This window comes from Schistocerca gregaria, chromosome 4 (genome assembly GCF_023897955.1).
Source record: "Schistocerca gregaria isolate iqSchGreg1 chromosome 4, iqSchGreg1.2, whole genome shotgun sequence".
NCBI classification, from domain to species: domain Eukaryota; kingdom Metazoa; phylum Arthropoda; class Insecta; order Orthoptera; family Acrididae; genus Schistocerca; species Schistocerca gregaria.
Window position 1 is genome coordinate 248,196,497 of NC_064923.1, and position 24,864 is coordinate 248,221,360.

The following is a 24,864-nucleotide window of genomic DNA, read 5'->3' on the forward strand; positions in this document are numbered from 1 at the left end:
TTTAGAACTTTGTCTTTCCTTTTGCTCTCTTCTGTTGTCATCCCAGACTAGTCGACGAGTTGCACAACTTGGCAGCCCGTCAAGGAATATTTATGTAACTGGTTTAAAAAAATATATATTGCTAAGGCCCCAGTAAAGCCTACGGAGGTTTACTGCCAGAGTAACTACTTGACACAAGTTGCCTTCCTTTCAGAATCGAGACAGTTCCGTCCGGATAAAGATGCTCACAAGAGATGCATTCAACCCTCTGTTGAAGTAGCTAGCGAATTTACGTCATCGGTTTAGCCAGTAGCGCACGTGGGAGGCAAGTCATGTGTATGGACGCTGGAGGTTTCTGCAGAGCAGATCTCAGTAGCTTCTCTGTTATCCAGACCTCGAGTAGAACAGACGTGTTTCTTGGGAGGCAGAGCCTCTGGCTCTGTGCCCAGTGACCGTTCACCAACAGAACTTAACACGATCCGCCTCTCCTCCCACTGCCCATTTTCTTGGTCGACCTCTTAGACTGGCCTACACCTGGTAACTTCCTACCTTATGGACGCCCCGTGTACACAATACATTGAAATATATTCTCCTTATTTGACATAATATGTATCATAGTGGTGATTCCGCGTGTTATCTGTTCTTTTGGACATATCCAAAGGAACAAACACTACGCAATCGCATAACTGATTCGCCTCGACGGGCGATGAGTCCACCATATTCAGTGCGAATGTACACTCAAGTTCAACCTCCTGCGGGAGACTCAAAGTACCAAGCAAGGTGGATATCGACAGGGTCTGCGGGTCGGGCGATGGGCGTAGCCAGATATTCCCCCCCAGTTGCGATAAACACTCTGTGCAGGTGACGCAGTCGTTAACGCAAGTGTATAGTAAGTGGGAGATCCCGGGTTCGAACGTCCAGTCCGGTACAAAGTTTCAGTGATTCCTACCGACTCTGCATAAAGTCCCAATGCAGCTGACATGATGAATTCCTTCCCTTTCATTTTCTTTCTCTCTCCACCTCCACCTTCCACCTTCAAATTGCATGATACACTGAGGTGACAAAACTCATGGGATATATATATATATATATATATATATATATATATATATATATATATATATATATATATATATATACACTCCTGGAAATGGAAAAAAGAACACATTGACACCGGTGGGTCAGACCCACCATACTTGCTCCGGACACTGCGAGAGGGCTGTACAAGCAATGATCACACGCACGGCACAGCGTACACACCAGGAACCGCGGTGCTGGCTGTCGAATGGCGCTAGCTGCGCAGCATTTGTGCACCGCCGCCGTCAGTGTCAGCCAGTTTGCCGTGGCATACGGAGCTCCATCGCAGTCTTTAACACTGGTAGCATGCCGCGACAGCGTGGACGTGAACCGTATGTGCAGTTGACGGACTTTGAGCGAGGGCGTATAGTGGGCATGCGGGAGGCCGGTTGGACGTACTGCCGAATTGCTCAACACGTGGGGCGTGAGGTCTCCACAGTACATCGATGATGTCGCCAGTGGTCGGCGGAAGGTGCACGTACCCGTCGACCTGGGACCGGACCGCAGCGACGCACGGATGCACGCCAAGACCGTAGGATCCTACGCAGTGCCGTAGGGGACCGCACCGCCACTTCCCAGCAAATTAGGGACACTGTTGCTCCTGGGGTATCGGCGAGGACCATTCGCAACCGTCTCCATGAAGCTGGGCTACGGTCCCGCACACCGTTAGGCCGTCTTCCGCTCACATCGTGCAGCCCGCCTCCAGTGGTGTCGCGACAGGCGTGAATGGAGGGACGAATGGAGACGTGTCATCTTCAGCGATGAGAGTCGCTTCTGCCTTGGTGCCAATGATGGTCGTATGCGTGTTTGGCGCCGTGCAGGTGAGCGCCACAATCAGGACTGCATACGACCGAGGCACACAGGGCCAACACCCGGCATCATGGTGTGGGGAGCGATCTCCTACACTGGCTGTACACCTCTGGTAATCGTCGAGGGGACACTGAATAGCGCACAGTAAATCCAAACCGTCATCGAACCCATCGTTCTACCATTCCTAGGCCGGCAAGGGAACTTGCTGTTCCAACAGGACAATGCACGTCCGCATGTATCCCGTGCCACCCAACGTGCTCTAGAGGGTGTAAGTCAACTACCCTGGCCAGCAAAATCTCCGGATCTGTCCCCCATTGAGCATGTTTGGGACTGGATGAAGCGTCGTCTCACGCGGTCTGCACGTCCAGCACGAACGCTGGTCCAACTGAGGCGCCAGGTGGAAATGGCATGGCAAGCCGTTCCACAGGACTGCATCCAGCATCTCTACGATCGTCTCCATGGGAGAATAGCAGCCTGCATTGCTGCGAAAGGTGGATATACACTGTACTAGTGCCGACATTGTGCATGCTCTGTTGCCTCTGTTTATGTGCCTGTGGTTCTGTCAGTGTGATCATGTGTTGTATCTGACCCCAGGAATGTGTCAATAAAGTTTCCCCTTCCTGGGACAATGAATTCACGGTGTTCTTATTTCAATTTCCAGGAGTGTATATAAGGTACAAAACGGCAGTGCATTGGCAGAGCTGCCATTTGTTCTCAGATGGTTCATGTGAAAAAGGTCTGACGTGATTAGGGCCTCACGACGGGAATTAACACACGTTGAACGCGGAATCATAGTTGGAGCTACATCTATAGGCCGTTTCATTTCGGTAATCGTTACGAAATTCAATATCGTATTCCGAGATCGACAGTGTCAAGAGTATGAGGAGAATACCACATTGCAGGCATTACGTCTCACCACAAACAAAGCAGTGACGGATGGCCTTCACTTTTTCCCAGAGTTGTCAGTGCTAACACTCTAGCGACACGACGGAAAATAACCGCAGGAATCAATATGGGGCGTACGACGAACGTATCCGTTAGGACAGAGTGGCGAAATTTGGTGTTCATGGGCTATTTCAGCAGACGTCCGACACGAATGCCTTTGCTAACAGCACGACATCGCCTGCAGCGCCTCGTCTGGGCTCGTGACCAATCGGTCCAGTTTTCAGTTGGTAAATGCTAATGGTACGACCCGAGAGTGGCAGAAACCCAACGAAGCCCTGGACCCAAGCCAACAAGGCACTGCCCAAACTGGTTGTGGCCCCGTAATGATGTGGGCTGTGTTTACAGGGGACTAGTTCCTCTGGTCCAAATGAAGGATCATTGCCTGCAAATGGTTATGTTCGGCTACTAGGAGAGCATTTGCGGTCATTCATTACTTCTTGTTCCCAAACGACGACGGAGTTTCCATGGATGACAATTCGTCATATCACCAGTTTGAAGAACATTCGCTGGCCGGAGTGACCGAGCGGTTCTAGGCGCTAGAGTCTGGAACTGCGCGACCGCTACGGTCGCAGTTTCGAATCCTGCCTCGGGCATGGATGTGTGTCATGTCCTTAGGTTAGTTAGGTTTAAGTAGTTCTAAGATCTAGGGGACTGATGACCTCAGAAGTTAAGTCCCATAGCACTCAGAGCCATTTGAACCATTTGAACAATTTGAACCATTTGAACTTTCAGCGACTTGCCGACTCCATGTTGCTGCACTACGCCGGGAAAAAGGACGTCCGACACGACATCAGAAGTTATCTCAAGACGTCTGTCACCTCAGAGCATCACAGCTGCAGATTCCGCGTGGTGTGTGTTCAAATGGTTCAAATGGCTCTGAGCGCTATGAGACTTAACTTCTGAGGTCATCAGTCGCCTAGAACGTAGAACTGATTAAACCTAACTAACCTAAGGACATCACACACATCCATGCCGGAGGCAGGATTCGAACCTGCGACCGTAGCGGTCGCGCCGTTCCAGATGAAGCGCCTAGAACCACGCGGCCACATCCACCCCGCAGGTGTCTGTTCTTTCGTGCGTGTCCGAAAGAACAGACAACTTGAATTCATATAATTCTTATAATTAATTTCCTGTTCTGTCACTCGTCACCTCCGGACGCCTACTCGAAAGTCCTGACGCTCGTCCCCCGAACATTAACGTGAGAATCGGGATACCTCCCCACCTTTCGATCCGCACGGCAGCCGTTTACTTTCGGTTCATGTTCGATGTTACGGCCGGTCAGTATCGCCGCTGTTATTGGATTGCGAGCCAATCCTCAGTGTCACAGCGGGCTCGCTATTTTGTCGGCCAGACACCGTCTTCGCACATTCCAAGGCGCCGGGGCGAAGTCCAGCCTGCTGCCGGCCAAGCGGCGCTGCCACACGAGACCCTATAGCCAGCACACGCACCTCACATTGTGAATTCGCAAAGCCTCCCGGTAGCTAGCAAGCGCACTTGACCGCTGTTTTTGGCGCGCCAACATCGAGCGTGGCGTGTGGTTACAGACGTCAAATTATAACGCATCATCTTCGGTTCTTGCCTGACCATCCCTCGGATATAGTGACACATTCGTAAATAAACAGCCAAATAATTGTGACAAGCGAGAAACTATAAACGTCATTGCTTCTCGTTTCACTAGTATAGGGCGCCCATACGATAGTTTGTGTGTGGGAGGGGGGAGGGGAGGGGGAGGGCCTTAGACTTGGGGGTACGGAGTATTTGTAGTATTATGGGAGGCTAACGGCAGCTTGTAAATAACAGTAAAAAAGTGACAGTTCTGACTCTGCTACAAACCATCGTTATACCGGCTTTTAAATCAGTGTCTTGAAAGAAAAACAACTGACTGCACTATATTTTTTTCCTTTCCATGAGAGGTAGTGGGCGCCATGGCCCGTTCTTGCCACCGTGTCTGGGCGGCCTCGCGTTGCTCTTAGGCTGCTGCCTAGCCTTACTCTCAGAAATCGCTACACATTCGGAAAAAGCGGCCAAATATTTGTAAGAAGTACGAATACAAATGCCATTGTTGGTTCCAGAATCTGTTACAAACGCGAAAATGAAAAATGTTAGCATACAGAAGGAAAAATCTTTCAGCTGCGTAATTTGACATCTTTAACCACACGACCACGCTGTACAATGGCGAGTGGGAACAGTATTATTATTCATGTTAGCCGTACGATTTCCTGAAGGCGTTTACCGCCAATGCGTCATGATCTGATATTTAAGTACAAAAAATACTACCAAGGGTGACTAAGACGAATCTTCAATGGGCCGAAAACAACTGTGACGAGCCCGTGCTGGCTTAACGAGAGGCTTCGCGGGTGCGCAAGGCGAGGTGCGGCTGCTGGCTATACTGTCACGTGCGCTGCCAGAACTGAGCTGCACCGTTAGCTGCAAGAAGCGACACACGTACATGCTGTGAGCGCCTTGCGCCTGCTGCTTGCGCGCCGGCGGCATTTGACGGTCGCAGCTGGGCTATCTTCATAGTCGCACCGCGCGCTAACTCTGAACTGAGCGCTAGGACTTGAGAAAGTGGATGAAGTCAGAAGTAAAATCTTAGAATAAGGAGAAAGAAGATATTATTAAGTGCTGTTACAACACACATTTACAATTACCTAATACACTACACCCATTAAAACAAAAAACCGTTGAAGAGTATGCTGAAAGTATTGTAAACAAAATGCAAACTGAAATCACACAGGCACCAAAATAAATTAGAAGCCATGCAACTAAAACTGCTTCAGCAACAAGACAACCAACCATCCAACAAAATGTGTGTGTGTGAAATCTTATGTGACTTAACTGCTAAGGTTATCAGTCCCTAAGCTTACACACTACTTAACCTAAACTACCTTAAGGACGAACACACACACCCATGCCCGACGGAGGACTCGAATCTCTGCAGCTCTCAGCCGCACAGTCCATCCATCCAACAAAACACAATTTTATGAAAGAGTCATTAACCAAACGGACAACGCCTTCAGTGGACAAGAACAACATTTACTCAATAAAGGACTAAAACACAATATAAAACCCAGATTAAATTACAATAACCCAAAAAAACTCATCATATACACTAAAAAGACAGCTGATTTAGCTGACCTAAGTAACACTGAACAGACCACACAACATGAATAAAATTATACAGAAAAGCACAAGTAACTATAATGGAACCTCCAAAGTAGTTTATCGAGAGAGAAAGCTACTAAGCAGCATAAACATGAAACTCAATAATAACAATACCATGATTCTGAAAGCTGACAAAGGCAATTCTGCAGTAGTTATGAACAAAGATGAATACATCACTAAAACACTGACTTTCTTTTGCGAAAACAACGTAACAGAGCTCAAACAAGATCCAATTATAAAATTCCAAAACAAGCAAAACATGCATTTAATGAATCCCCAGCCCCAGAACTGAGAGCTCAACCTAAGACTCACAAACCCCATGTTCCACTGAGATCCATTGTTAATTCTAAAAAATACACCAGCCTCCAAAGTCTCCCAATCACTGAAGAAAATTTTGAAACAGTACTATACGTTTGATAAATCACACTTAGTTACGAACACAAATGAATTATTAACTAATATTATATAAATATTCTTGCAGGTGCCAGGTTTGCCTCTTTTGATGTAACTAACCTATTCACAAACATACCAACTGAAGAAACAATAGGCATAATATTTGAAAACTTAATAAAACTTGCCAACTGCAGAAACACCAGAAGTCAAGGACATGTTACAGCTAATACTGTCTCACAATAAATTTACATTGAATGGGAAAGTTTAACAACAGAATGAGGGTCTTGCCATGGACAGTAGCATATCTGGTTTTCTGGCAGACGTATTTCTCAATCATCTCAAAAGTAAGTTCTTTAATGAAACCAATAGATTCAAAAGTAAAAGAATATATTACTGGAGATATGTTGATGATACATTTCTGCTATTTGATCGAACAAAAGATGAGGTTAAAGAACTACTAGCAGTATTCAATTCTTTCCACAAAAACGTAAAATTTATAATAGAACATGAGGACAACAAAAGCATAAATTTCCTGGATCTTAAAATTACCAACGACCAACAAAATCATAAGATCAGCATACACTGAAAACGCACATCCACAGACATAACATTGGACAACTCATGATGCCATCTCACCACACAGAAACATGTTGCATTTAGGTCCACTCTACACAGAGTATATTCTCTTGATTTAGAAGAAAACACCCACAAGAATGAGATAGGTACAATAAAGAGCATTGCCATAAGCAATGGCTACACAGCCAAAACAATTGACAATTTAAACAGGCAAATACACAAAACTAAGGCAATGAATGGCCACACCGTGAAAGAAGAGAAAATATCCGCCATATCCTTTATCTATGTCCCATATCACAAAAAATCGCTAACCTTTTGAAAAAAACAAACGTAACAGTAACATTCTCAACTAATAATAGGTTAGGAAACTTACTCGTCCATAACATAAAATCAACACACGCAAACATACAACAGCGAAGAGTACAAAGTATCCTGCCACAGTTGTCATGCCTACTATGTGGGGAATACAGGCAGAAACTGCAAAACCCGTTTTCAAGAACACGTAAATGCTCAGGCTCAACCACTTCGAAAAATCAGTCATTGCACAACATATACTGCAAAGGAAACATGTCATCAACAGTCTAGAAAACAATTTGGTAGTACTACATAACGGAGCCAATGGTAAGACCCTAAATTTGTTAGAACAACTGGAGATATACCTCCACAAAATAAAAAAATCAGAATCTGTGTTAAATGAACAAACTAATTTCTCAAGCCACAGTTATTTCAGTAATTTTAAAGACCTACTCTAAAGTTATTTTCCTCATATGTCGATTGTTTAATAATTATATCTTTAGCACTACGAATAAATTCATCTTTGACCAAGCCATGTACAAAAACACCTGTGAAGTGTTTACAAACGTGTATTCAAATGTGCATATTGAATGAAGAGACATGTACGAAAACGATGGAGAAAAGAATGTTTGCTAGTGCTAAAACGTTAAAAACGCTATTCTCGAAATTCTGTGGTGGGTTTACACTGTTCATCTTTTCCACTATTTCTCACACATTTTCCGCGTTTGATTTACGAAATTCATAACCTAATATCAAACCTTTTCGTAGCAGGAATATGCATTTCACCTCATTCAAGAGAAAAAATAATGCATGTATTACGACAAATTACATCTGATGATGGACCCACAGGGTTGGAAATGCGAGGTGTACTTAATAAAACACGGAAAGTTGTGACTGAAGGCGTTTTTTATTTTCAAACCTCCAGTGTATCGAATACAGTCACGTTTGAAGCTGCGAAATACGGATAAAATTAAAAAAAAAAAAGAACCACGCGATGCATCATTGCGATTGGCGTGGTCTCACCAAGCACACCACCCGGTGCTTCCCTGCTGCTGCCGGTCCGCCCCCCCCCCCCCTCCCGCCCCACTCGCCAGCTCCATGCCGCCGACCTACGTCGCCCACTGCCGCCGCCCATTGCTGGCCAAGGTGCCTTGCCGCCGCGCCGCTTAACCCTATCTTACTCGCGCGATAATTCCTGACAACAGTCACTCGCGTGGATGACAGGTGACATCCACAATATAAATGGTGTACTTGGACGCTTTAAACGCCCCATATAAATACAATACATTTAATACACTATACAATAAGATATACATACACTAAGTGAAAAATATTTTTAGCTATTGTTTGGAAATAGCTCCAGTACCTCTCTGACAGCAGCCAACTTGTCAATGTCTCAGTCTTGATCGGTCTCGCAGGTCAGGCATACTATTAAACCTCAAACATCTCAAGAGCGACCTGGTTCGGTTTTCACCAATGCGTAAGTAACATGATTCAAGACCGTTGCCTTCTGACTTCTCCCATAAGTTCGATAATTTCTTCCCAGAACATCTCGTAGATCTACCCAGATATTACAGGTCTGATCTGCTTCTTTAACATCCCTCTCTCTAGAAAATTTAACACGATCTTCACTGACGTAAGTTTTAGTACGTGTTACAATAATGCATAATATATTTTCATCCAAGAATAACTTCAGAATATCTGTTTCTGTCTGTTATATGAGCTTCATTTTGTGGTCCAGGTAAATGCATAATAACATTACAAGATCTTGTCCTAACACTGGTAGGATGTTTAAGTTTCCTCCATTTAGTTACTCCATCCTTTCCTTGAAGAAATGCGTCCTCTTGAACTATTTATTGTGATTCAGATTCGTAATTTATGGTACTGTCTGTTCAGTTCCTGAATCATGACCGCTCTTTCTCTGAGTCAGCAACATCACAGTTACGATCTTCATAACTCAGCTCATGGAACCATTCTAGTCGTACATCAGGATCTCTGCTAAATTCTGTTCTAGGCATTTTTTACCGCTGAAATTAATTCCACGAACTAAAAGAGAATATTTACTTTTCTTTTGTAAGCACTCTAGATAAAAAGCAAATTAATAGTAATTAGTTTCTATATTCCTAAAATTATGTACGTGGAAGTTGGATTGAATCTAGGAAAGTAGTAAAGTAACAGACTAACTTCATTTCAGATCGTAGCAGTGGAGCTCGGGCAGTTCAGAATGTCCACCAAACTATAATAACGTTTCACAAACCATGCAACTTGCCTAATTGAAAGCCAATAATTGCTGAAGCGAACAGACGGAGATTTAACGTAAGGCACTAAAAATGGTGTTAAGTCAATTCAGCCCATTCAGACAAAACAGAGAAGGAAAAATCTTGTAGAGGCCGCAATCGGGTGAACGATGGTTCAATCCCGCGTCCGGCCTTCCTGATTTAGGTTTTCCGTGATTTCACTAAAACGCTTCAGGCAAATGCTGGAATGGTTCCTTTGAAAGGACACGGCCGATTTCCTTTCCCATTCTTCCCTAATACGATGGGATCGATGACCTCACTGTTTGGTCCCCTCCCCCCAAATCAACCAAACAACCAGCCAATCTAGTGTGCGGGAAACGCAGTGCTGCTGCGGGATCTACGTGTGGGAAACGCTTGCGTGCTGCGGGTGGAGTTTCTCGCGCACGTGGCAGCGATCTGCTTGGTTGAAGGAGTGGGAGAAGTGGAAGTGGGCAGCAGCAAACTACTGGGCGACAGCTTAAGTATTTGTTAGCGGGCACGGCAGCAACAGAGAAGCTAATTCCTCCAAACTAGTTGTTGAAGCATTAACCATAAATTTGTGCTTACGGCTACCACGCCTCAGAGAGTAAGCAGCTTATCGAGTTGGTATCGGAATAGCGTATTTTGTCGAACATGGCTGACGCCGAGTTGGAAAACGAATTTGGACAGAAATCGGAACAAAAATGAATGAAACAGGTAAGAAGAAATAGTTTTGGTTATGTCCAGTTACTCCAATGTAATACATTTGTAAATACACACATCAAAAAAAGTTTTGCATCACTTCGGTTCCGAGAGTTCCGGAACCTGCACAGACAATTGGAATAGAGATCAACATAAACATCATTTCCGCCCTTTTCATTGCTCATGAAAAACACACATTGCATGTTGCACCACCATACAGCGAGACCTTCAGAGGTGGTCGTCCAGATTGCTGTACACGCCGGTACCACTGATACCCAGCAGCAAGTCCTCTTGCACTGATGCATGCCTGTATTCGTCGTGACATACTATTCACAAGTTCATCAAGGCTCTGTTGGTCCAGATCGTCCCACTCCTCAAAGGCGATTCGGGGTAGATCTCTCAGAATGGTCGGTTGGTCACATCGTCATTAAACAGCCTTTTCAATCTATGCCAAACATGTTCGATGGGTTCATGTCTGGAGAACGTGATGGACACTCTACTCGAGCGATGTCTGGTTGAAGGCATATGTGACACTGATCGGTGAAGAGAATGTGATACCAATACAGAACGGTCGATTCGGCTTGTTGTTGAGCCCATCTGTACCGTGCCTCATGGTGTCTTGGTTGCAAAGACGGACCTCGCCATGGACGTCGGAAGTGAATTTGCGCATCATGCAGCCTATTGCGCACAGTTTGAGTCATAATACGACGTCCTGTGGCTGCACGAAAAGCATTCAACTGGTGGCGTTGCTGTCAGGGTTCCTCCAAGCCATAATCCGTAGGTAGCTGCCATCCACTGTAGTAGTAGCCTTGGGCGGCCTGAGCGAGGCATGTCATCCACAGTTCCTGTCTCTCTGTACCTCCTCCATGTCCAAACAACATCGTTTTGGTCCAATCCGGGACGCCTGGACACTTCCCTTGTTGAGAGCCCTTCCTGGCAAGCAACAATGCGGACGCGATCGAACCGCGGTATTGACCGTCTAGGCATGGTTGAACCACAGACAATAAGAGCCGTGTACCTCCTTCCTGGTGGAATGACTGGAAATGATCGGCTGTCGGAGCCCCTCCGTCTAATAGGCGCTGCTCATGCACGGTTGTTTACATCTTTGGGTGGGCTTAGTGACATTTCTGAAGAGTCAAATGCGCTGTCTGTGATACATTATCCACAGTCAACGTCTATCTTCAGCAGTTCTGGGAAACGGGGTGATGCAAAACATTTTTAGATGTGTGTGCATTTGTCCTGAGGCTTTAAGCATACTTATGACGTAGATATTATTGTTATTGTGATCATGACCAGAACGACGATTAAAACTCGGCCAGTAAATCCACTGCTCACAATGAATCCCTCTGTTTTCGCATAGTCACCGACACTTACCAAGGGTATCATACAGTTCTGGAGCAGTTCATTAATTACTGAAGCGTCTGCATTTATAGCTCAGTGGGACCTGGCAACCCTCCGCATCGTGAGCAAATGTTACTACGATGTTATACGTTTCCTCTCTTCACTACTTAAGAACATTTTTGTGACTGTTTTGCGCTTGCTGAGTGCTCTTCCCAATACTACACAGTCTTCCTCCTGTTCCCTGATTTCCACGCTCTTCCGGAGTGCTAAAATTAACAGTTTTTTAGATCAAGAACTGCGCTGCATGTTTGACCTTCGCTGCCATCGCTACTACAGTCCCGCCACACTGCACCGCGCCGAGCAAAAAATATTCCTCGCAGTACGCTGGAACTCGCGCCGCGCTACTGGACCTCACAATACTTCTATCGTCTAGGAGAAACTATAGCACCCACCGACTTCCAGCAAACTGTAAAGATAAATTTAAACCTTTCCGAAACTTTTTGTCATTTTCACCTCCCACAAAAAATGCAAAGGGAAAAAAAGATCGTCGCTTACTTCATTTCAAATGTTGGTTTGGTAAATGTCCCGCGTCAGACTTGAAATTTTAACTTATTACTTCCTATTACCGACTCTGTTGCCCAGAAAGTTTGCAGCCGTTATCGATATATTCTACTGAAGGCAACTATAAGCTGGCCGCGGTAGCCGAGCGGTTCTAGGCGCTCAGTCCGGAACCGCACGACTGCTACGGTCGCAGGTTCGAATCCTGCCTCCGGCATGGATGTGTGTGATGTCCTTAGGTTAGTTAGGTTTAAGTAGTTCTACGTTCTAGGGGACTGATGACCACAGAAGTCAAGTCCCATAGTGATCAGGGCCATCTGAACCATTTTTGAGCAACTATAAAATTATGTTGTTGGACGACGAATAGTTTAGGAGATATGGTGGGGTAAATACTAAGTAGCGTGAAAAATCAACTTCTCTTAAAAGCTTAAATACGATATGTTTTTATTTCAACAGCAAAAAATTTTCATTGAAACACAAAAAATATCAGACGATAGTTATCGTATCACTCTATCGTGTTCACCTATGTGATTACTAGGTGTGATGAAATATGAAATAAAACGGACAAAGGGCCGATCCAGGAGGGATCCAACCTATCAAGAAAACCCGACAAGGAATTGGTAGTGAAATAATTGTTGTAACAGTTTGGCATCGGCGAATGGTTTGAGCGTGACGTTGAGTACTTTGATTGGAGGAATCCAACTACAACGCGTGAAGTGTCAACTATCGAGTAATTTTCATCGGGCTGTTGGAACACTTAACTTTACCGGTCCAGGTGTCCGCGGCCCGAACCTTGCTGTTCCTGCCGACTGGCTGTGCATCGCACATGCTGCCGCGTGATCCAGATGCACCGCCCATGTTAGCCTCCGGGCAGCTCACTACCGCCGTCTCCGTTAGTTCAAATGGTTCAAATAGCTCTGAGCACTATGAGACTTAACATCTATGGTCATCAGTCCCCTGGAACTTAGAACTACTTAAACCTAACTAACCTAAGAACACACACACCCATGCCCGAGGCAGGATTCGAACCTGCGACCGTAGCACCATGAAGACCGGCGTCTCCGTTAGTGTCCTAGCCGCAACAGGCTGGGCCACCTATCTTTGCCGCCGAGTAGACATCCGCCCCCGCCGCCCACACCGCTGCTACACGGGTACCCTGGGTGTACACGCTCCATTGTCTCTGCCCACTGCTGCCCACGTACCGCAGCCAGGCTGTTAGACTTCGAGTTGCAAGCGGAGTATTTGCTGTTTTGAGCGCTCTGTAGCGCAACTGTTGCATTTTAACCTCAAGCTGGATGACAGCCATGTCTTTATCATAATTTCTCTTTGACATGCTATTTCTGGATGGTATCGCAAGAGGGCGTCTATCGATATTTCAATTTAAAAAACTAGAAAAAATAAAGTAGAAAATTGTAACAACGTACCCCACCAAATGCAAGGGTCCGGGTTCAAGTACTGGTCTGATACGTTGTTCTAACGTGCTAAAAATGTCCACTACAAAATCAGAGTAACTTTCCCTTATTTCCGTTCGCTTCGATCTGTATGCATAGTACTTTGTTGACTACAATATGCAACAAAGTAAACATTTGAGTGATAATGAAAAGGGAATTCAGGTTAATACGAAGGTGTTTCACTCACTGTGTGCTTACCTTTGAGAAATCTTCCTTGAGAACATCAACAACAGCTAACAATATTTCTGGTACAATCCTCCCGAGCCTTTGAGCGGGTATTGTACATCTGCACAGGTTATCATAGCTTCTTCTACTAGCTAAATGTTGAACTATGGCAACAAGCCGTCCTTTAGGAATAGATTCACTCATCCTAGTACCTTGCTTTTGAATAAGTTTGTAAACTCGCTCAAGTAGTTCTTCAGAAAACTTCAGAAAACTAAATTTATTTCGCTCTAAGAGCCACTTATCAGCCCACAAGCTAGAATGTTTTCTTTTTTTCGCTTTACTGAGGCAAACACCACACATACACTATGTGATCAAACGTATCCGGACACCTGGCTGAAAATGACTTACAAGTTTGTGGCTCACTCCATCGGTAATGCTGGAATTCAATATGGTGTTGGCCCACCGTTAGCCTTCATGACGGCTTCCACTCTCGCAGGCATACGTTCAATCAGGTGCTGGAAGTTTTCTTGTGGAATGGCAGCCCATTCTTCATGGAGTGTTGCAATAAGGAGAAGTATCGACGTTAGTCGGTGAGACCTGGCACGAAGCGTTGCAAAACATTCCAAAGGTGTTCTATAGGATTCAGGTCAGGACTCTTTGAAGTTCAGTCCATTAGAGGGATGTTAATGTCGTGTCAGCACTCCGTGACAGACCGTGCATTATGAACAGGTGCTAGATCGTGTTGAAAGATGCAGTCGCCATCCCCGAATTGCTCTTCAACAGTAGGAAGCAAGAAGGTGCTTAAAACATCAATGTAGGCTTGTGTTGTGATAGTGCCACGCAAAATAACAAGGGGCGCAAGCACCTCCATGAGAAACACGATCACACCAAGGCACCACCGCCTCCGAATTTTACTGTTGGCACTACACACTCTGGCAGATGACGTACACTGGACATTCGCCATACCCACTCCCTGCCATCGGATCGCCTCATTGAGTACCGTGATTCGTCACTATACCCAATGCTTTTCCACTGTAATCGTCCAATGTTTACGCTTCTTACACCAAGCGAGGCGTCGTTTTGCATTTACCAGCGTGATGTGCGGCTTTTGAGCAACCACTGGACCATGAAATCCAAGTTTTCTCGCCTCCCGTCTAACCGTCATACTACTTGTAGCGTATCCTGATGCAGTCTGGAATTCCTGTATGATTGTCTCTATAGATGTCTGCCTATTACACATTACGTCTGCCTATTACACATTACGACCTGCTTCAACTGTCGGCGGTCTCTGTCAGTCAACAGACGAGGTTAGCCTGTACAATTTTGTGCTACCACATCGTAAACAGTGGACCTAGGGATGTTTAGAAGTATGGAAATCTCTCGTGCAGACATATGACACAAGTGACACCTAATCAGCTGACCACGTTCGAAGTCCGTGAGTTCCGCGGAGCGCCCCATTCCGTTCTCTCGCGATGTCTAATGACTACTGAGGTCGCTGCTGTGGAGTACCTGGCAATGGGTGGCAGCGCAATACAGCTGATATGAAAAAAACGTACGTTTTTGGAGGTGTCCGGATACTTTTGATCACACAGTGTATCTCGCTGTTTCAAACGGACGTTACACCACGACACAGGCAAAAATCTGAATAAGTGAACAGATACGTGAATGATCGGACGGAAGTTCATAATTTAATGAAGAGGGGAAGAAATGTGGCATGTGGGATATTTGATATCCCCCTTCTCAGTCCAACACCGTGCCCACAACACCACGACGTTGCGGCTGCTGATTTTCGCTCTATGTTGCACGCCTTGGGCGTGGCTCATTCACTGTTTCTATTTTGATTCTTTTTCCACAGTTCAGTACACCTTCTTTTTTCCATGCTTGATCTGTGTTCATTTTTGGCGAGCTGTCCACTGGGTCATCTTATCAGTAAATCTGAAGCGGAAGTAATGCACTCTTGTGTTCGTTCAACCTGTGCCTCGTAATGATCGTCAGTTTTTCTAATGAGTTCTTCATAAGAGTATCTTCCAGATGAGTCGGAAAACAATTTTAGGCACAGACGATAGATGTTAGCACCGACAGTGGCCGTAAGGAGTGCAGTGCGTGCCGTGCCTTTAACGCTGTAAATGGTGAAATGATCTTCCAGCTGCGCGTGATATTCTGGCCAATCTTCATCCTTGCTATTAAACTGGAAAAACTTGGGTGCATCAATCGGCTGTAATGCTGCCTACTGCGACAGTAAATTCGTCATCTGTCGAACACTGAGCAGCAGTCGTTCACTCTGCTGCAACTGAAACAACTTCATTTAGTGATAGATCACTTGGGGGGGGGGGGGGGGGGGAGGGGGCAGATATGGTTAAATACTCTAGGCAAGATACAATACACAAAAATATTGCCTCTGTGACTAGTGGTACACCAAGCAAGTCCACTCAGGTAGGTGAGGGCAGCCGCCTCATCAAATGTACTGGTTGCCAAGGTTATTCACGGTGATAAAAAAAAAATTACAAACTGACATGGCATGGAGACATACATCGAGAACCAGTAACCAATAAGACATCCTGAGCTACTACGTGACGATGCAGTTATTTTGTCACATGCTACAAATGGACGCCCACTACAGGAGATGGTCAAAGTTTTTTTCATATGCATCGAGACACACCTGACATCAATGCTGCAACGAACGGTACACTCTCTCAAAGATACATGGTGGATCTTGAAGACTTCCTGCTGCCGCAACAATTCTGCTCACTAGGTCTTCCGTAGACGTAACAAGTGTTTTATACACAAGATCCTTCAAATATCCCACAGGCAAAAATCGGTTGCAGACATCGGTTGCGTGATCGTGGTGGCCACGAGACTAGCCCTCTGCGACCAATCCAGTGGCCAAGAGAGGTTGCTTGCAGATATGCCCTCACTTGTTGCCAGCAGGTGTGGCCGAGTGGTTCTAGGCGCTCCAGTCTGGAACTGCGCGACCACTACGGTGCCAGGTTCGAATCCTGCCTCGGGCATGGATGTGTGTGATGTCCTTAGGTTAGTTAGGTTTAAGTAGATCTAAGTCTAGGGGACTGATGACCTCAGTTATTAAGTCCCATAGTGCTCGGAGCCATTTGAACCCTTTTGAACCTCACTTGTCTCTTGAAACGCGCGGGGGCTCCGTCGTGCAGAAATTGAATTCGGCGATGAATTGGCATGGAAACATTATTCAGAATGTACAGCTGAAGCTCTTGCAGGATTACGAGATACGTGCGACCATCGAGTCGTCACGGGATAGTGTACGGTCCAAATAAACGGTCTCTGATAATGGTAACTCCGGTTCCCGTCAGATCACCGAAGTTAAGCGCTGCCAGGCTGGGCTAGCACTTGGATGGGTCACCATCCGGTCTGCCGAGCGTTGGTGGCAAGCGGGGTGCACTCAGCCCTTGTGAGGCAAACTGAGGAGCTATTTGATTGAGAAGTAGCGGCTCCGGTATCGTAAACTGACATACAGGCAGGCGGGAGAATTGTGTACTGGCCACATGCCCCTCCACTTCCACATACAGTGACACCTGTGAGTTGAGAATGAACCGGCGGCAGGTTGGCACTGTTGGGCCTTCATGACCGGTTTTTTTTTGTTTTGTTTTTGTTTTTTAGACAACGCCAGTCAACATGTTAAAAGTAAATTTTCGTTGTGAGATAAGCACACATGTAGCATGTGAATTCACTTCCACCCATGTTATGCATGTTGTGAAAGTTCATCACACCCTCGAATGAAGAGCTCACTCGCGGTGAAGCTTCAGTCTGCAGCAAATTCCTACAGAAACCACCGCACAAATCCCATTTGCTTGTTGTAGTCCCCCAGTTACAATGCCTGGACGGCTTGGAAATCACCCCACCACTGCCTCACAACGAACACAAGGTGATTGTGCGGCTCGGCCCCCAGTAGACCCCCCCCCCCACTCCAGGGAACGTCTCACACCAGACGGGTGTAACCCCAATGTTTGCGTGGCAGAGTAATTATGTGTACGCGAACGTGGAGAAAATGTCTGTGCAGCGATTGCCGACATAGTGTAACTGAGGCGGAATAAGGGGAACCAGCCCGCATTCGCCGAGGCTGACGGAAAACCGCCTTAAAGACCATCCACAGACTGGCCGGTACACCGGACCTCGACACTAAATCCGCCGGGCAGATTCGTGCCGGGGACCGGCACGCTTTTCCGCGCAGAAAGCAGTGCCTTAGACTGCACGGCTAACCGGGCCAGCTGTTTACAGCATACGGTGCACCCTTTCGAAAGCCCTTTCTTCCTCTGCAACTTTCCATGTTGTTCGTTGGCGAGCAGCATCCGGCTTGTGCTCGTGAAACAAACAAGTTTCGCACAATCTGCGATGCAGGGTGGCGAATAATGCGTGGCACGAAACCTTTCTATAAGGATATTTTTCAGGGAGCAATCGCACGGTTTCTGGTCCATTGTATTTGGCAGCGCCGTAAATAAAATTCATCTCACCCATTTGACGGTTACTCCCAACACTTCCACGACGTGAGCGGAGGCGGTCTCCGTGCGCTCTGTCTTCGTCCAGGACCATAGCGTCCTCCCATGTCGTTTACGACCCCAGTTCCTATGTGATTACTGGTTCTTGTGCATTTACATTGTGCCACATCAGTTTGTAAACGTTATCTTTTATCACCCTGAACTTGTTGGAGGGAAAATCGTGTTTGAATACACGTGAGAACATACTCGTCGCCATTTTTATTTATGTTGTAGCGAGCTTAGGCAATAGCTCAATAGTTTTCCCTTCTGGTGCAGGTCGAATGGATGCTATATCATTTACAAAATATTAGTTCCGTTTTAGTAAAGCTCTTTAATAGAAAATATTTGTCTTTAGAAGAAATACATGCCCATATTAGTGACGACGTTACTTGTAATCATAGAACACAAGATAATTGTTATTGTACTGAATGGTAGTCAAATATCACATTGAACTCAACCATTAAGTGTTGTACACAGTTCTGACTGATGACACAAGCTCGCTCCAGGAGCTGAACTGCGACGATGTTGCTAGTAGACGGGGCTGTCAAAGACTACAGGGGACTGGCACTGCGCTCTGACGTAAGTAGACTTCCAGCTGCGATGGCATACGGAAACTTTTGAAGTCGTGTCTTCGTTTACGTCTCTCATTCAGGCTGCATCTGGCGGCGACTGTCCTTAGCTCGTCGTTCCGTCACGAGGTACAAACTTACACATGGTACCTCACTCTTCCGACGGCATTACATTGCCTGTGTATGTAATTGAACTAATAGGTCTGAGTTCGATTCAGGCACAATTCAAGGCATATAGATCGCAGTTATTTGTACAATACAGCAAAGCTGAATGGTTGCGTATAAATAGGTGAAGAAAAAATGTTTTACAAAAAATGTTATACTCTAGCAACAATAACTTCCATAGCGACAGCATCAGGGTCTTTTATAAATAATAATACTGATATGAGAGATTAGATTTGAAACATTCCCTTAGAAAAATTTATGAATTACTGTGCTGGTAAACCTCTTACGTTATTTGATTTTCAAACAGCTGAGCAAAACTGAACGTACTCAGACATTTCTCTCTTTACTTATTCTGATCATCACTAAACTGACACACAATATTTTTAGCGCAATGCATTCTGACTTTCAATAATCCCTATAAAAGAATGGCCGTGACTAACAATAACCTATACCTTTCATGAATCACTTACCTCACAAAAATCTTCGTTACTCGAACTACTGCAATACAGGGAGCGCCAATACTGCCAGCTAAATAAGAGATTCTAACTACTGAAGGCACTAACTACTGATAGGCATAGTTAGCAAATGAAAGATTTTGATAGAGAACAAACAGTCTATTAACCTTAATTGTGTTCAATAGTATATATATATATATATATATATATATATATATATATATATATATATATATATATATATATATATCATGACATCCAGTATTACAAATTTCCTTTTTCTGACGGACACACGTCCAGAACGTCCGCTCTCAAAACTCTGCCATCTCTCTTCCCACATCCACCACTGCTAGCGGTTCACTTCCAACTGCCCAACACTACACTAGCGAATATTCCAACAATGCAGAGTCAAGCAGTATATTGCTCCCTCCTACGTATATCTCGCGAAGAGACCATGAGGATAAAATCAGAGAGATTAGAGGTCACATAGAAGCATACCGACAATCCTCCTTTCCACGAACAATACGAGACTGGAATAGAAGGGAGAACCGATAGAGGTACTCAGGGTACCCACCGCCACACACCGTCAGGTGGCTTGCGGAGTATGGATGTAGATGTATATGTATAAGTTATTCCATTTACAATAAAAGAAATTCTTTTTCCCTCAAAAAAGGTCGCCTTATGTATACATTTTTTCCACAGTAAAATTATCTATTCCACACACACACACACACACACACACACACACACACATGCACGCATAGTGTGCAATCTCAATCACTCTTGAGTGAACAGTGTAAGAACAGAAGCGTTTGTCGTCATGGTGTGACAGGCCAACTTTCTGCTGCAGTACAATATGTACTTCATGAACTCGTGACCTAAGACTACTTGGCACACTGTAAGCAAAAGAGCATCACCACTGCCCAGGCCATCCTTGTATTCCTCTACTGACAGGGCCTCTGAGGCTGCTCCATACACACCTTTAACCCGCCTAGTTCTATACTGTGTGCATACATTTTTCATCCAGGCCCCATAAACTCCACACTCTACAAACCATTCTCCTCATCTTTCATCAGCCCGGTAACCTTCTTATTCTGAGGTGTTGTGCTGTAAGGATTATCACCTGCATATCCAGACGTGTAAATTCCCTGGGATTGTACCTAAATACCTCATATGGATTGCAGTCTTTTACCATGTAGATAGCACTGTTTGTATCCAAATAAATTAAGCTGACATCAGTGAAGTTTGGTTTTGCAAACTCTTAGTGAAATCAGTACACGAGGAGTTTGGAGAGGTCCTGAATACACAAACTGATATTAACAGGCTTCGTGAACTCCACTAAAACCTTAGTCATCTCTACAGTGACTAATTCTCCATTGACTATTATGGCACGTTTAAAATTTGGCCTGGCAATGTAATCTTTTGCACCATAACATCCATTCCAGTGGCTAACAAAATGAATTTTGTGGTCGTTTCTAACATTCTCCATGGTTTTGCCGAAACAGAAGGGTTCATTAATTTACAGAAATCCTTTTGAAAATCACATTCCACGAGAGCCCTCTTTTCAGTGTTAACATGAACATACTACCTCAGACAAGGACAGTGGTAGATGTAAATGCCATGAGTGATTCTAATAAGTCACTTCCCCAACCTGAGGACTGCTGGGGTTTCTGTAATGAAGAATGTAGATCTGCTTATTCCCAGAATTGTCATCAGCTTGCGGATAGAACCATTTACGGAACTCGGTTTTTCAGACAAAGCTGTGAGTCACTGTGTGCATCATGCAAAAATGTGGGATATGTTAGGTCTATCTCCTAGACATATCCCTCATCAGCAACTGCAGCTGCATGATGGATCTTTTCTTGCAATCTGGCGATTTGATCTTCAGACTGCCATTGGAGCCCTCCAAACGGCAGAGGTTGGTGCTTGGGATGGTATTGAGATTGTTTACATGCAAGTGAAGACTGTAACTCGAATCATCAAATGGTCTCTACTCCTCAATCATTTGTGGGTTACGTGCCTTCGAGTATCTATGCAGACACTGGCAAAGTCCCATGTAAATCCCATGAAAGCAACATACCTGAATCGGCCAACGGTTCGATACTGATACGCGCGTGGGATCCAGAGTGTATCTGCAAAGGCACACAATAAGGAATTTCTCAAAAACGTTTGTAATCAAGTGCACATCTGTCTCCTGGAAAACATTTACTGAGTGATTATACTTCATGTATATGGCAGTGCCTGCAAGTTTGCTGGTGAAAGCAGTTATATTGGACAACATGGTTTTGTGCAGTCTCTCCATCGAATGTAGGTATCATATGGAAAGACACTAGTCTTTTGCATAAGCTAAAACTTTGCATCATCACGATATATATCTCTGATGATACGCATATCCTCCTGACACAATGCTTCAGCAAGTTTCTGAAGTGGCATGTACATGAATGCTAATGAATCTGGAAGCAGAGAGTTATCTCTTGACATGTTTCGCTTGGTAAATGAAATGTTGTTTTCGACATTGTCAGTTATGATACTGAACTTACCATTCCTCATCCCTAAATCACCCAGTCGCTCAACAAGAAAGCAGCATCATACCCACTCACATTATGGAAGAAGACAGGAATGTGTCATGACACTTTTTATTCCACGTAAGACGTATTGTGAGATGAACCTCAAAATTTCCCCATTATATGGCAGTGGAGTTTCTAATGCCAGTCCATAAATATGACAGTTAACTGCTAGCCTGTATGAGGCATTCTCCTGCAAGTTGATCACAGGAATGTTAAGTCTATAAAGATCATCAAAACTCATTGCAAGTTTTTCAAGCTCAGAGAGCAACCAAATAGCAGGATTACCACAGATTGAGATTGTAGTCATATGAGCCTACAACTTGATACGGTGCCCCATTCGGTACATGTCATTTAGTGACAGTGGTATGAGACAATGAGAGAGAACCTTCACAATGTGCCACAGTACAGTACTCATAGTATGAGAGGACAGAGTTCCTGGTGGTGATTGTTTTTCAACTGTAAGAACTTTTTATCCTCAGTGGCCAGGCTTGAGCAGTCCGTCAGATGCCATTCTTAATAAAACAGTTCAGGCGTCTGTGGTAAAAATTCCCCAGACCATGGTGCGTTGACAATTGAGAGGAAAAGTAAGTGGGACATATTTTTGATCCAGATGTAGTGATGCTTCACACTCTTGTAGAATAGCAATCGATCTATATCTTTTGGACGCTGATTCGCTACTTTGGAAAATTTGAGGGATCCAACTACTTTATGCTTCACTTGTTTCTGTGCAGCATGCTTTTCGTTATCTCCTGGATTGCTCTTTCTATCTCCCTGCAGCCCCCAAATGTGAACTGAATAATCAGGGTTCTGCCTCTCAAATTTTGGTGGGTCCTAGTTGGTGATCAGGAATGAGATACCAGTAAAGTTATAATACCCATAACTATGTATGTATCTGTACTCTGAAAATCTTTTGGGCAATCTCTATCGCAAGACAGAAACGACCAGGTTATGCAATATTCATCCCCCTCAGCAGTAGTTGAACACCAATATATGTTTTTTTAGCAGTAATGTTCTTTGGAAGAGGGTGAAACGACACATGAGAGTAAATATCAAGGTGGTGCATATAGCTGAGCGCTTTGCCAGACTTTCTTGCCTGCGTATTGGAAAAGTGGCTCAGTATGACACTCAGTAAAAGTTCCATATCACTCTGCAATTGACTTGCCATGTGATATCACAGCATCTTTTCTCAACATTTTTACTATGGTTTTCCCTGCAGCATTACTACCTTCTTTGGGGGGGGGGGGGGGGGGGGGTGTCAGCTCACAGTACAGAACTGCTTTGCACCTAATAGTGGGATACACTACAGGTCATTCATAATTTCAGGGAACTCCCTTTCCTACTCTGCTCAGCAAGTACGAATGAAGGTAGCGGAGTATTGCAAAACCCTCTCCCTGAAGGTGCCCAGCAACCGCAGAGTAGTCCAGCGCAGCTGCATGATTTATCTGTTGATCCATAACAAAATGGATTCAGTGACTGCTACTATTGCTAGACCCAGGTCTATGTCGTCGTGGTGGCCAATAGCATAGTGAACATGACAAATGTGACGGTCCAGGTTGGGATGATGGGGTTGTACGTGGTGACCACACCAAATATGCCAGAGTCTCAGAGTCAATGGACCATGCCTGTTCGACTGTGGTGACGACCCCACACACCATGACTACAGCTAACATGATGAACCAGGGTGGGGTGATGGGGCTGCTGTATGTGATGTTTGTTGCTACAGTGATGGGGGTTATCCGTGGTGACCACAAAAAATATGATCACCCAGGCTGACGTAACGAGCACATCACTGTGTCAAGTTGCAGTGTTCTACATCTGCCTCCAGACAGTTCGAATACTTGTGCAAATGTGCACACACACACACACACACACACATGTGCGCAACAGACATATAAACCCAAGAATAATAATAATTTCTGGTTTTTAGATTGTGATTCACTGACACCAATAAATGATTTCAACCACTCATCATCATCATCATTATCAGGGATATAGCCATCTTACTGTATTATTTCACTGTTGAGTTTGGTATCTACATCCCTTGCAATATTGTCATGGTGTGCATCTACAATGTAAGAAACAAGACATCATAAGTACTGTTTGCAAGAGTAAATTACTATTGCTATTAACAGAAGAAATAGTGATACCCATGTAACTCTCTCTCTCTCTCTCTCTCTCTATCTCTCTCTCTATGTCTGCTGCCATCCCTAAGGCACTCTGACTGGAAAATGGTATTATGGCTCATGGTTTGAAAGCTCAGTGTCGATGGCATATATCTGTCCATGTACACTCAAGCTGAAACCCCATGAGCTCTCCCTGGTAAATGGCATCTCTTATTGCAAACTAGATGTCGATAGCACCTATAGAAAAACAAAAACACACAAGTTCTGCATGCAAATATGAAAAAAATTGAAACACACACATTTATGAATTGCTTCATCATCAAGGCACTGACGTAGCACCATTTTCATGCTGACACATACCTATAGGGACAGTCAGATCACCTAGAAAACAAACATAAAAAAGTCTTCCTGTGTGTGTGTCTTCCTGTGTGTGTGTGTGTGTGTGTGTGTGTGTGTGTGTGTGTGTGAATCATTCTTAAGGAAAGCCATACTTTGATCAACAAACAGCAGTGATAGTGTGCTCACAAACTCACTGTCATCGCCCAACAGATGAGGACGCTTACTCCTCCATCGCCATTAACACATTCAGATTGACACTTCATATTCACATGGTAGGCCTCAATGATAATTGGACTGAAGAGAAGATGAGCTGCTGTAACCAATTCACTTTATACCCATCGTTGGTATCGCTACCGGGCGACGACTGCACGTCAAATGCACCGCATGGTCATACCCCGAGGTGATTTAAAGCCGCAAAACCGCCCACCAA